General features: G+C 39.5%; 1 pseudogene; it reads left to right on the plus strand.

Annotated features, from left to right (window-relative positions):
• The first annotated feature begins 1,173 nt into the window (after positions 1 to 1,173).
• On the plus strand, positions 1,174 to 1,255 carry LOC134364960 (U4 spliceosomal RNA; annotated as a pseudogene).
• The last annotated feature ends 10,801 nt before the right edge of the window (positions 1,256 to 12,056 follow it).

Genomic DNA, 12,056 nt, shown 5'->3' on the forward strand with positions numbered 1-12,056 from the left:
TGGTGAGCAATCTGTTGTGGGGCCCGGGACTGTGAAGCTACTTCAGTTAGGACAGGGTAAGTGGTGGAGGGAGGCCAGAATCCAAGATGCAGTAGAAGCATTTTGCAGGGTGTTTGAAGTCTGGAGTTATTTTATCATCCTTTGCCAAAGGAATAAAAGGGCTTTACCTCTGTGGACATATTGAGCTATCTTCACATAAAGTCTAAATCTAATTTGAACTCAAACTTCCATGTCTCTCCTTTCACCTACTCACCCTCGATTCATTTTCCTAAGCTTTGTAGTCTTTTGTCCATGTTGTTTTACAGACCTCCTCCCAACCAGGGACATCACTTTGCTCCTCTGAGCCACACAAATATTTGTGGTGCTTCACTGACTTGTCCTTCTTGCCTTACTTTGGTTAGCACAAACACTGCTTGCAGCAATTGTAAGCTTCCTGGGTCCCTGGCTTCTCATTCATTAGAGGATGAAAAGACAGGTTAGAAAGTCATCTTTTAACTATGAGACATGCCTTGTGAAATATGAAGAACGTAAAATATAATGGCAGTCCCTGTACAGACTTGCAGCAGGCTAATGGACAGTCTGCTTTCATCGTTTTGTTTTTCTTTTAAATATTTTTTTTATGCTTTGAAATTATTGCAACTTATGAAAATTAGTCTATGTGCTGTCCCTAATAGGACCTAACAAACAAGATGTTTAAGACCTTGGAGTCATGGGGAAAAAAACTACATTTGCAACATGTTTTATAAAAGAACAAAAACAGAAGACAAAGAAAAAATGAACTCTTTTAATAAGCAATGCATGCTTTGGTTCTTTAGGAAAAAAAAATCTCTTTAGCAATGATTAGGACAGAAATTACCAGAGTAGAGTTAATAGCAAGCAAGAGGCACTTACCTGTTACGGGAATAATAAGAAAAACATAGTGGAAACACCTGCCATATTCATGTTAGGAAAAGAGACCTCATTTAAAATAGAGGTTTGTAAGTTACTATGAAATTCCTCACACAATCCATTCTCTAATGAATGTTTGGATGTAGGTATTGGCTGGGACTTTCTTTAGAAAGCAGCTGTGTTTTTGAAGTTGATCATGTTAAATCATGTAAAGAACTAGCCAAGACATAGGACCTCGGCTAGAATTGACAAGTGGCCACTTTTTCTTCTTTACTAGAGAAAGAAAGCTTTGCGCAGTGGCAGTATCGTAGCCAATGAGGTTTATCCGAGGCGCGATTATTGCTAATTGAAAACTAGAGAAAGAAAAGTATTAAAATAAAAACAAAACAAACCCCAAAACCAAAGCAAAAAGACCCAACAAGCCAAAACGCGAAACAAAAACAACAAACAAAAAGTACTGGGCGAGATAGTGGAGCTGATAGGAGAATAACCATTTTTCTGTTTTCTTATAGTTTTATTTGTTCCAACTATAAAATAATATCAGATAGCTGGTGGGAAGGGATAGCTCTAGTAAGACACGTCATAACAGTGAACTTGGTTTTCCTTCTACCATTGGATGGACTTTTAATGTTAAATTTGTGGTAAAGTGTCTTTTTAAATTATTTTCATTTAATAAACATTTATTTTAACTTCTAATTAGTTAACATCATTCGTATACTCTCCCCAAGTTTCTGCATCTTTTAAGTGTGGGGACCTTCTTGTTTTTGAAGGAAGGAAGGAATATTATGAAGAAAATAATGGTGAGCTAGTTTTTCTATCTGCAGAGCATTGAGACTCTAAGTTCCCTATAATATAAAATATCAAGGAATAAATTTTTAACAAAAGCAGAAATAAGACCATGGAGCAGGTGACTAGTGAGTGGGATCTTGGGAGCTTTCTCCATGGAGTTCTCTATCAACAGCAATAAGAGGCAAATTGCTCAGGTACCTGCTGATGTCGACTTCCTGCAGACTAGGGAGCATCATCTAATCTCATGCATCTGTTGGTCAATCTTTGTTTTCTGGTGGGCTTTGCTAGGGCACTTTCCTTTTGTGTACTGATTAATGATCTGATAAAGATCCTCAAAGTTTCCCTCATTTAGGACAACTTTGAAATGGGATATTTCTGGAACCATCCTACACCCCTCATAATTCTTTCTTCTTCAGGTAAGGAACAAGAGTACATTTTCGGGCCACCATTATTTAACTGTTTACATTGCATCTCCTTGCTAAGGGAGGTCTGGGAAAGGCTGACTTTCTAAAGGGCTTTCAATCAAAACTGGTTGGATGTATTCTGCTACTGTGCACCCCCTTTAGCACTTGGCTTTTAATTTTTACACCTGAATTATGAAATGCCATCTCCACCAGCTACTGCCAGAAGCTGTGAACATTAATATTGATGTCTGGAAAGGTTGAGAGTGCAGCTGCAGGATGATTTAAAGATAAGAATTGTCAGGGACAGCATTCAAGTAAATAAATTCACTATAAAATTTCCTTACCTTTTTACCCCAAATTTTAAAATGCATTTATTTTTAGAGAAAGAAAAAAATCAACATATGATATGAGCCTACTAAGTCTGCCATAGATGTTTCCCTTTTCTCTTCCAACCACACTCACTTGTCATCCTAAACATGTATGATTGGCATGAGCTAAATACAACAAGATGTGTGTTACACCACCAAATGATATCAATATAAAAATAGGGAAGAACGGTAGACAGAAAGGAAGGGCAAATTTGGACACATTAGTCCCCTTGCAATTTTATACTTAGTTATAACCACTTCGATGTACAGAAGGCAAACTGTTGCTTGTGATGTTTGGGAACCATCTGCTGAGCCCAAGGCAAATTTCACATTAAAACCCAATTTCAGTTGTGACCTAAAAATGAGGAGAAATGCTGTGGTTCTGAGCAAATTCCATTTTGAATGTCTTATCTCTGCCGTTGGCATTGTGAAGTGAAGCTCATAGCATGGGGACCTAACTGAAACAGAAGCCGCAGGAGGCAAACACAAAGCGCTGGTCCCCCCTCTCCACCCCAAGATTTGCACAGCTGTGGTGGTGTTCACAAACCATGCTCCAGCCCTGATTTGAGGACTGATTGCAAATCTGCTGGACCAGCTTCCACTCACAGTGGAGCAGAGGTTTGCTTCTTTTCCATTTTCAAACATGACTCCAGCTCCCACAGTTTGATTTTCCATCAGGAACAAGGGTTAGGAATCCTCATGTAATTAGGGTAAATCCAAGGCTAGTCTTTCTTCAGGAGAAACACATAAAAACACAACACAAACATGAAGGCCAAGGTAGAGATGATTCTAAATTCCTTTCTAATACCTATTTTTCTCCAGCCTCCCCTCTCCCTTTTAGGCATTAAATAAGGGCAGATTATAAGGTCTCTGACTTTAAAAAGTCTAATTAAGTTGAGGAGATAAATACAAAACAGTTGAAACTATATGAGCATACTGTAGAACTACAGCTTGACTAGAGTGCTTAGATGTATATGGCAAAAAGTGTTTACAATGGGAGGGTGAATCAGAATTTCCTTCCTAGAGGTGGTGAGCATCTTAAAGAATGGAATGGGTGTGTTTTAATGATGAGATAATGAGGACTTGAGCATTGTAAGTGAACCAACCGTCACTGAATACCTAAGGTCTGCTGGGCCCTGGCATCACCACTGTGCATGAAAGACAGGTGTGGGGCCCTAGTTCAGCCTCACATCCAGCTGCACTACAGAGCAGCAGTGAAATCAACAAGTGCAGGAAATGTTTGCAGATGTTCCTGTTAGTAGCTTATTACTACCTGCTTTAGCACCTGTAGGGAGAACCTCTGTCAGTGCCCCATAGTCAAGTGCTCCCCAAACTAGACTGTCCATGTGAATTATTGGGGGCTTGTGTTAAAATGTGGATTCTGATTCAGTACTTTTGGGGTAGGACCTGAGCATCTGCATTTCTAACAAGCTCCCTGAGCTGATACCGATACTACTGGTCTGTGGGACACAATTTGAAGACAAATGTTATAGGAACAACAGTGAATTCCTTTATACAGCTCTTATAAATATTCAAGTTGAAGTGGTGCATGTGTGTGAGCGTGTGTGTGTTGAGGTAGGTGAAGAAGGGAGTACTAAAATTGTGAGTCAGATGTCTTCCAAAAGCGTGAATAGGCTTGGGAGAGTTGTACATGGAGTCTTCAGCATTGGTATTCCATTGCCTCTTACAAAACAATGACATTTCATTTTTGGTCAAAGTCTGGAAGTTTTATACAGGGGGCACCTGTGACACCTTTATTATTCTTTTTTTCCCCCCTAAAATCTCAGTAGAGAAAAAACTTGGATTGCTTTATTCAATGAATTATGACTAAAAATTCTATTTCCTTTTTGTAGCAATAAAAAGATGTTCTAAACCCCTTCAGAATTCACTGCTGCATGTTTGGTGCAGTTTCTGAAAAGCTGCTTCAGGGTCTTTCCAAACCTATATAGGCCTAATCACAAGGGACTCTGTTTTGACAGCTCTTTCAAAGTCTAGTTGCTAAGCTTTTCCAGAGGTTTATTTTGCAATATAGAATTTTTGTTGCTTTTCTATTATTTCAGACTTCAGCAGTTAAAAAAATTCTTGAACACATACTTTGTACAAAAAAGCTCCTAGGGACTAGAAAGGTACATGAGATCTGATCAGGCAGACCTGGGTTCAAATTCCAGTTTTACCATGTATGCATGACTTTGGGAAAATTTATATAGCCCATGCCTCTGCTGCCTCATCTGTGAAATGGGCATAATAATTTCTATTTATGTGTAAGATTACACATGAAAATGCATATGCAGTTTTTAGCATGAGATACATATGGTCTAAAAAAATAGTAATGGTGATGATTATATTATTATGTTACCTACACTAAAGAATATCAAAACCTAATACTGGATTCTAAATTTTACAAATATTGTAGTATCTTATTGTATAAAACATATTCTGAGATATAAATAAATGATATTCTTTAGAGAGTGTGCATGTATGTTTAGTGAACTTAGGTTTCCTATAGGCTGTAGAAGCTGACAGATAGTCTCACAACCTTGGTTAATAGTAAATGCAAGGATTTTATTTGAGAAAAAAAATGACAGAGATAAGAAAGGCTTAAGTTTATTAAATGATAATGCAAAAGAAGCTTCTAGAAACATGGAAAACTTATATTACTGATGTCTTACCTCATTCTTTATTCTACCTATAATTAGACTAAAGCACTAAAATTTTTTTGGTCTTTTCTACCTAACCTTCTAAATAAAAGAGAATTCCCAAGATGAGATGTGAAACTTTTAAAATGAAGTTCTGATAGCCTGAGAGCAGAGACCATGCTGTTTGTCCCACCTTATTATCACCAACATCTAGCATGTGCTGCCAGAACCAAAATTGGCACTCAAATATTTATTGAAATGAGTTGAACTAGATTTTTCACTCATGGTTAAAATATTTATTTCATAGGAAAAAACTGCATTTCAAATTATTATCTTTGAAATAATTTAAAACCAGAGTAAATCCCATCTCAGCTAAGAAGGCTTAGTTGGGCTTTGCAAGGTACCAGTATTTTTGCCATTGGAGAGATGGCTAAAAATGGGGCACATGAGTGATTAGGGGCTCTTTGGAGTCTACTTTTTGTGACTGTAGTATGGAAGAATGTTTATAAAAGTGAGTTAGCCCTGTAAGAAACTATCAGGCAAAGGCAACAACGTCGTCTTTTAGAAAAGACCATCCAATAGATCTGCAAACTTGGGCAAATTATTCTACCTTTTTTGAGCTTCGATTTCCCCATCTGTAAGACCAGAGGATTGTATTATATATACATATAAATTTCATTCTATCTATACAATTAATTTATTATTACTTTATCTTCTAATGGGCAAGGCCATATGCCATTTAATATTTCTACTCTCAAATGGCTTTTTCCAGTCCAATATCTGAACTCGTATATCTAGATGGCCATTCTTCAATTACAGGTGAAAATATAATAACTAGCATTAGTGACCAAAGGTAATGACATTTGTGGATCCTACTGTTATTTTCCCATTTTACTGATAAGGACATGCAGATGGGGAAGGTGACCTGTCAAGATTAGACATCTGTAAAGGGGTGAAGCTAGAATTGGGATGTAAGCCTGCTTGCTTTCAGATACTGCACTTTGAACCTATGTGCTCTGCAGACACCTTCTAAGTTTTTTGTGGTGATGGGTGAGCAAGTCGAGATGTGAAAACATTCCTTAGCAAAATGTGTTACAGAGATGCCAAGTACATCAACTTGGTCTCAGCAGAATAGAGATGTTAGGAAATCATGAGAGATGGCAGAGCATTGCTAAAGACAGTGGGTGATTGCTGATGGGGAGATAGCCTGGCAGAAAGAACAGAGGCTACAATTAGGAAGAACTGAGCTCTGAATACGAGTTTTACCGCTTCTCAGACATAGGATCTTGCATCGATCATTTCATGTTACTACATCTCAGCTCCTTCATCTGTAGAATGTCCATAATGTTATAAACCTCCAAGAGTCATCGTGAGGATTAAGTGAGATAATACATATAAAGTGTCTAGTGCTCTTTATGGGAGGAGGGAAGTCAGGAGGATCATGGGAGATGCACAAGGGTAGAAACTCAATGTTGAAAATGGTTTTTCCCGCAGTAATTCAGAGTACATTTGTTGTTACTGTTCTTTGGATGCCTTATCTAAAAGAGCCTCCTCTCCCCATCTGGTTTATAAACCCCCTGAAGACAAAGATGGGCCCTTCTGTGATCTGTGTCCCCACAATAGCCATGTGGTACTGGCCACACAGCAACAAGAACTTGGGCAAATTATTGCCTCATGAGTGATATTTTGAGGGCATCCCTGCATGTCTGTCTGTTAGAATGGAATAGAGAGGCTGGAAATGGGGGGATCAGCCAGGAGGCTGCTAGAAAAGAGAGAAACATTTCCATTTTAAATCTACAAAGTCAGCAGTTCAGAGTCTGTATTGATTTGCTTTTTAAAAAGAATATTAATTTCCCTTAAAAAATGTGGGTGAAAGACTAAACAAATTGGACCTTGAATTTATTTACTAAGATGCAGTCCCTGATTATGCTTCTCTTTAAATCATCCCGCTGCTGTACTGCAGGTCCTTCTAAACATTAATATTAATGCTGCTTGCTTCTGGCTGAGGCTAGTAGATGTGGCGTTTCATAATTCAGATGTAAACGTGAAAAGGGTCTCGCAATTTCAACTCCAGTGCCTTTACTGTTCCACGTGACGGAAAGAGAAACTGGAATATACAAAAAAGGGTTAGAAAATTAATCATCTCTTTCTTAAGATAACTAATCTCCTGTGAGAAAGTTTCAGATTTCTATTTTGGCATAAAGATACTTAATGTCGAGTTTCAGTTCTGATCACCCTTGTATTTGTGTGGGCATAGTTTTAATATTGTTTTATTTGATTGGATTTATCCTTTCTGTTTATTCATTGAGAAAGTATTTATTGAATGTCTGGTATTCAGCAAGCTGGAAGTAGGCATGAACCGAAGTCCCTGCCCAAAGGCACAATGTGGAAACTACTCCTCTTGGTGTAGGAGAAAGCAGCAACACACGGTCAAGCTGTAATTAGTTCACCCAACTGATGATGATTGGGTACTAATAGAAACCAGTTACTGCACTGAGTACTAGAGTTATCTACCAAAGAATAACATCAGGCCTCTTTAAGAGAGCTATTGGTCTGGTGGAGGAAACAGACACTCAAAGAGAAAGCAGAGTGATAAAGGGAATACTGGTAAGTAGTAGCAGTCAGCTAGGGGAATTTAGGGGAAGATGGAAGGAGAAAGGTATTTCAGCACAAGAAACCATCACATGAAAAAGGGAGACAAAAGAGAATGTGGAGAGTGCTTGTACAGAAATGCATGAGTATGTACTTTTTAAATTGTTTTATTGTAACATAGTTGACTGTATATATCTGTAGGGTACAGAGTTGAATATCAATACCTGTGTGCAATATGTGATGTTTAAATCAGGATAATTAGTATATTCAACAATATGCAATGTAGTCGTTCTTCATGGCCCTGTAACAATTCCTGCCTCACTCCCTGCCCACCTCCCCTTTTCCCACCTCTGTTAACCTCACTTCTCTTCTCAGTGCGTGACTGTGCATGAGTGTCTCAGTGACAGTAAGAATGGTGGGTGGAAGCCAAGGCAAAGTGGTGCAGGAGACTGGAGAGAGAAGTGCATTCCGGGTTGCACAAGCCTGGTGGACCACAGCAAGGAACTGAATTTGATCCCTAATTACAGTATAAATAAGCTCCTTGAGTGTAGGGATGGAGCTACTCCTGAGTTATTTCTGTACCATAGTGCCTAGTAAAGTCCTAGTAAGTCCTCAGGAGTGAATGAGAAAGTTAGCTGCATGAGGGAGTGCAATGGGGCGTAGGGGCTGCTGATGACATGAGCCGGTTTTTCATTCAGAAAAAGTGTTCCGGCTGTGCGGAGGACATGCTCATAGGGACCAAGGCTGGACTTGGGAAACTCATTAGTGACCATTCCATTAATCCCAGGAAGAAAACGTGGTAGTTTAACTAGGGTCGTGGCAGTGATTTCCCCCCCCCCCCCATTGGAACTAGGAAAACATTTTACCAATCTTCTGTGTAGTCTTCAGATGATTATGGTTTTTTGTTTCTGATTTTGATGGTGATTGCCTGTTTTGTTTTTTGCAGGATTGTAGAATTTTTATTTATTTTTATTTTCTCCTTTCCCCCTAAAGAATTCCCTCCACTACAGAATATGGTTGCTTGGTCCCAATATCAATGTCAGGCACCAAGCAGACACTCTAAAGACAAATTGTGTTTTAGTAGCTGAGTATCATTTTAAAGTATGTACTCTTCAGTTCCACAAACATTCCTTTTAATTCATCTCATTTAGGTAATCAGTATTAGCTTTGTATTGAGCTGTGGTTCAGAAGTACTTTCTCAAACTACGATATTTAAGATCCCAAATCTTTTTTAACAAAATTCTTCTTCAGGTCTTGTTTTTCTCCAATACTATCTCCTTTACTAGTTGCAGCATGGCATCTCTCCATGCTCCTAAGGTGAGTGTTTTGTCCTGTATCTATTCTCTTTGCTGGCTTATTTCCTACTGATAAGATCAGCATTCCTCATACTCCCTTGCCATGACTGAGAACTTTAAACTTATTGCAGTGGGAAGTTACTTCCTGTTTAAAGTCCAAGCTGAAAAAGGTTTTCCCATTTCAGATTGCCACAAAGTTTCCTATGTAAACCTCTTAGAAAATGTCCTCACAGATGGTTGTTATCACCATAATTGAACTAATAATGAAGCAAATTATTAGTTCCATGAGGAAAAAAAAAATCTTCGGGGGCTTAGCAGAGAGTCTTGGGAGTATTTATCCTCAAATGTTTTTTTAATCTCTCCAAAGAATTAAATATGTATGCAAATATGCAAATAATATGTGATATAGGGCTTAAGAGACATATCATATCCTGTAACATTTTTAAGAAAGAAATGGTTTGATTATTGAGCTCTATAGGAAAGGAATTCCTGATAGAAGAAAATGCAAAGACAAGGCACAGAGGGGAGGGAAATGTGAGGTTCAGTAGGACATAACCATAGGATTAGTCTGGCGCAGCGGTAGGAGATGGAACAGAAAACCATGTTTAGGTTACAGCGTGGAGGATCTTGTGTGAAGGACTGAAGGGTCTGCTTTTACCTGACTAAGCAACAGGTGCAAAGTGGAAGAAGCAGTGTTCTAGGAGGGAGCAGTCTTTATGTGCTCCGGTTAGGAATAGAAAGCTCGAAGAGGGGTGTCTGTAATGATCCCTGGTGGTTTGGAGCATGAAGGGTGTTCCACCAAATGGCAGAATACTGAGCCTAAATGTGTACAGGTGCAATAGCACCAGGTACACTTGGGAACATACATGATTGCAGCTACCATGCATACATACCTCTTCCTGCTGGATTCCCTGTGGGCCTTTCATCTGGTGAGGCAGAAAAATGAAGGCTATGCAAGAAGCCAGAACACTCAGCATTCCCAAAGGCAAGACAGAGGAGCTGTGAGTAACAAGGCAGGATTGGAGAACTATGCCTCCGTCTCCAAATATGACTGTGCCCAAGTGTTCCCTGATATGCCTAGTAATGAGCTGCAACATGTACATATCAATGTTTTCCTCCACAAATGTGTTTTCATCATATTTACTGTCCATTCTCCCTCCCCCTGGTACAACTTCCAAGGCTCATGGGACTTCAATTTTTTTTTTTAAATCACTTAGTTACCAAATTAGGCCTTCTATGACCTTAATTCTGTGTTTATAATGAGGTCATGGTAATTCATGCTGTGAGCTTATGAGTTTTCTTTAAGCATGGAGAGAAGTCATGAGACATGGCCAAGGGATGTGTCTTTCCTCCTTCAGCTGCGGCTTTAGAGTCTGACCAATTTACTCTTCCATTGCCAAAGTGCCCTCCGACATCTTCCCAGAGAAACACACAGCCCCAGATCTGTGTCTGGGTAACAGGCAGGAGGAAGGCCGGATGGGCAGGGCGCGAAGATGGAAAAGGCCCAGGGCGAAAAATGGGGTTGGTGGACAGCACCGCTGTGCCCACTGAAACGCCATCTGCTTTGTCACTGAGTGGCAGAGGCCAGCAATTTGCACCACATGATTAGTACGGGAAAGCAAGTTAAACAGTTATCAACAGGAGGCAATCAATTGGTACCTGGCAATAGGCTGCAGGAAGATCTGTCAGTTTCCTTTATTAATTGAAGAAATGCCTTCAGGGGAGCCCTTTCTAAGTATGCTTACTTAGTTACACTGAAGGCCAGTCTCTTAGCAAGTAACCTATGATTATTACTAGCAGTAATACAACAACAACAACAACAACAACAATAATAGCAAAGATTTTCTTTGGAATGGTAAGTCTTGGGCGGTATTTTATTGTTATTATGAGAAATGTGTCTCTCTCATGCTGCTCTAATTACCATTTTTATGACTACTATATATTCTTTCACTTAGGCAAAAGGATTTATGAAAGGATTTCTTTTCTCCCTGCCTTGCTTCTCTGAAGCTTAACTGTCTTTAAGAGAAGCATGCCAGACAAAAGAGAATGACCCGTGTCATCAGTGGAATGTTCCCTTCTCAGATAATATGCAAGGTAGCTGCAATGTCAGTGAATGCTCAATGACATATGAACATGGATTTTGAGTTTTCTTTCATTTATTTTATCAAGCATAAGCTGGGCAATGACTAGCCAAATTATGGCAGGCATTCCAGCATTGGGTAACAAATTGGACTTGTCCTCCATGTTTCTTTCTAACCCTTAGAATCAACAATTCTGTGTTTGATGATGTAATAAGAAGAATGCCCAAATGATCAAGAGGGGTGTGCTACTTTAAGAAAAATATCCCTCCTGGATTCATGCTTCAAATAATCATGAAAATTTCTTCTAGTGAGCTTCCTAACCCTTGGCCAGTGAGGGAAATATCAAGAAGACTGCCTCCAGCAAACCTAGGGCTTGGATTAAGGATGAAAGTTAAGGTTATTTTCCTGCTACTTAGGAATTGTGTGAGCATCTCAGGTAGGATACAGACATGAGATATGCCTAGCCATCAATTCCTAGTGGCTGAGATCCACCGTGGGTTGAACAATTTTAGGCATAGGTGTTTGTGTGGGTGTGTGGATAGTGGGCAGGTCTTTTCATCTCATCTCTCTCTCTCTGTCTCTCTCTCTCTCTCTCTCTCTCTCTCTCTCTCTCTCACACACACACACACACACACACACACACACACACACAGCACCACTCCCCACACACCTGGCCCTCTACCCTTTTCTCTCTATTTGTCTCCAAAGCAGTTTCTTTACTTCAATTTGCGAGCCACTGGCTTTCCTTGTATTTTGTAGATGAAAGGAGGCATCTTCTAGGCCAGTGCTTCTCAAACTTCAGCTTGTATATGAGTCACTGGGGATCTTGCTAAAATGCAGGTTCTAATTCTGTACATCCGAATGGAGCTTGACACTGCATTTCTAGCAAATGGCTACGTGATGGAGACGCTGCTGGTCAGTGGACCACACTTGGAGGAGAAGGGCTTTAAATCAGCCTGCTTGTCTCTCTTACTTTGCCCCTTCTAAACAATAACTAAATAGC

This window comes from Cynocephalus volans, chromosome 1, assembly GCF_027409185.1.
Source record: "Cynocephalus volans isolate mCynVol1 chromosome 1, mCynVol1.pri, whole genome shotgun sequence".
NCBI classification, from domain to species: domain Eukaryota; kingdom Metazoa; phylum Chordata; class Mammalia; order Dermoptera; family Cynocephalidae; genus Cynocephalus; species Cynocephalus volans.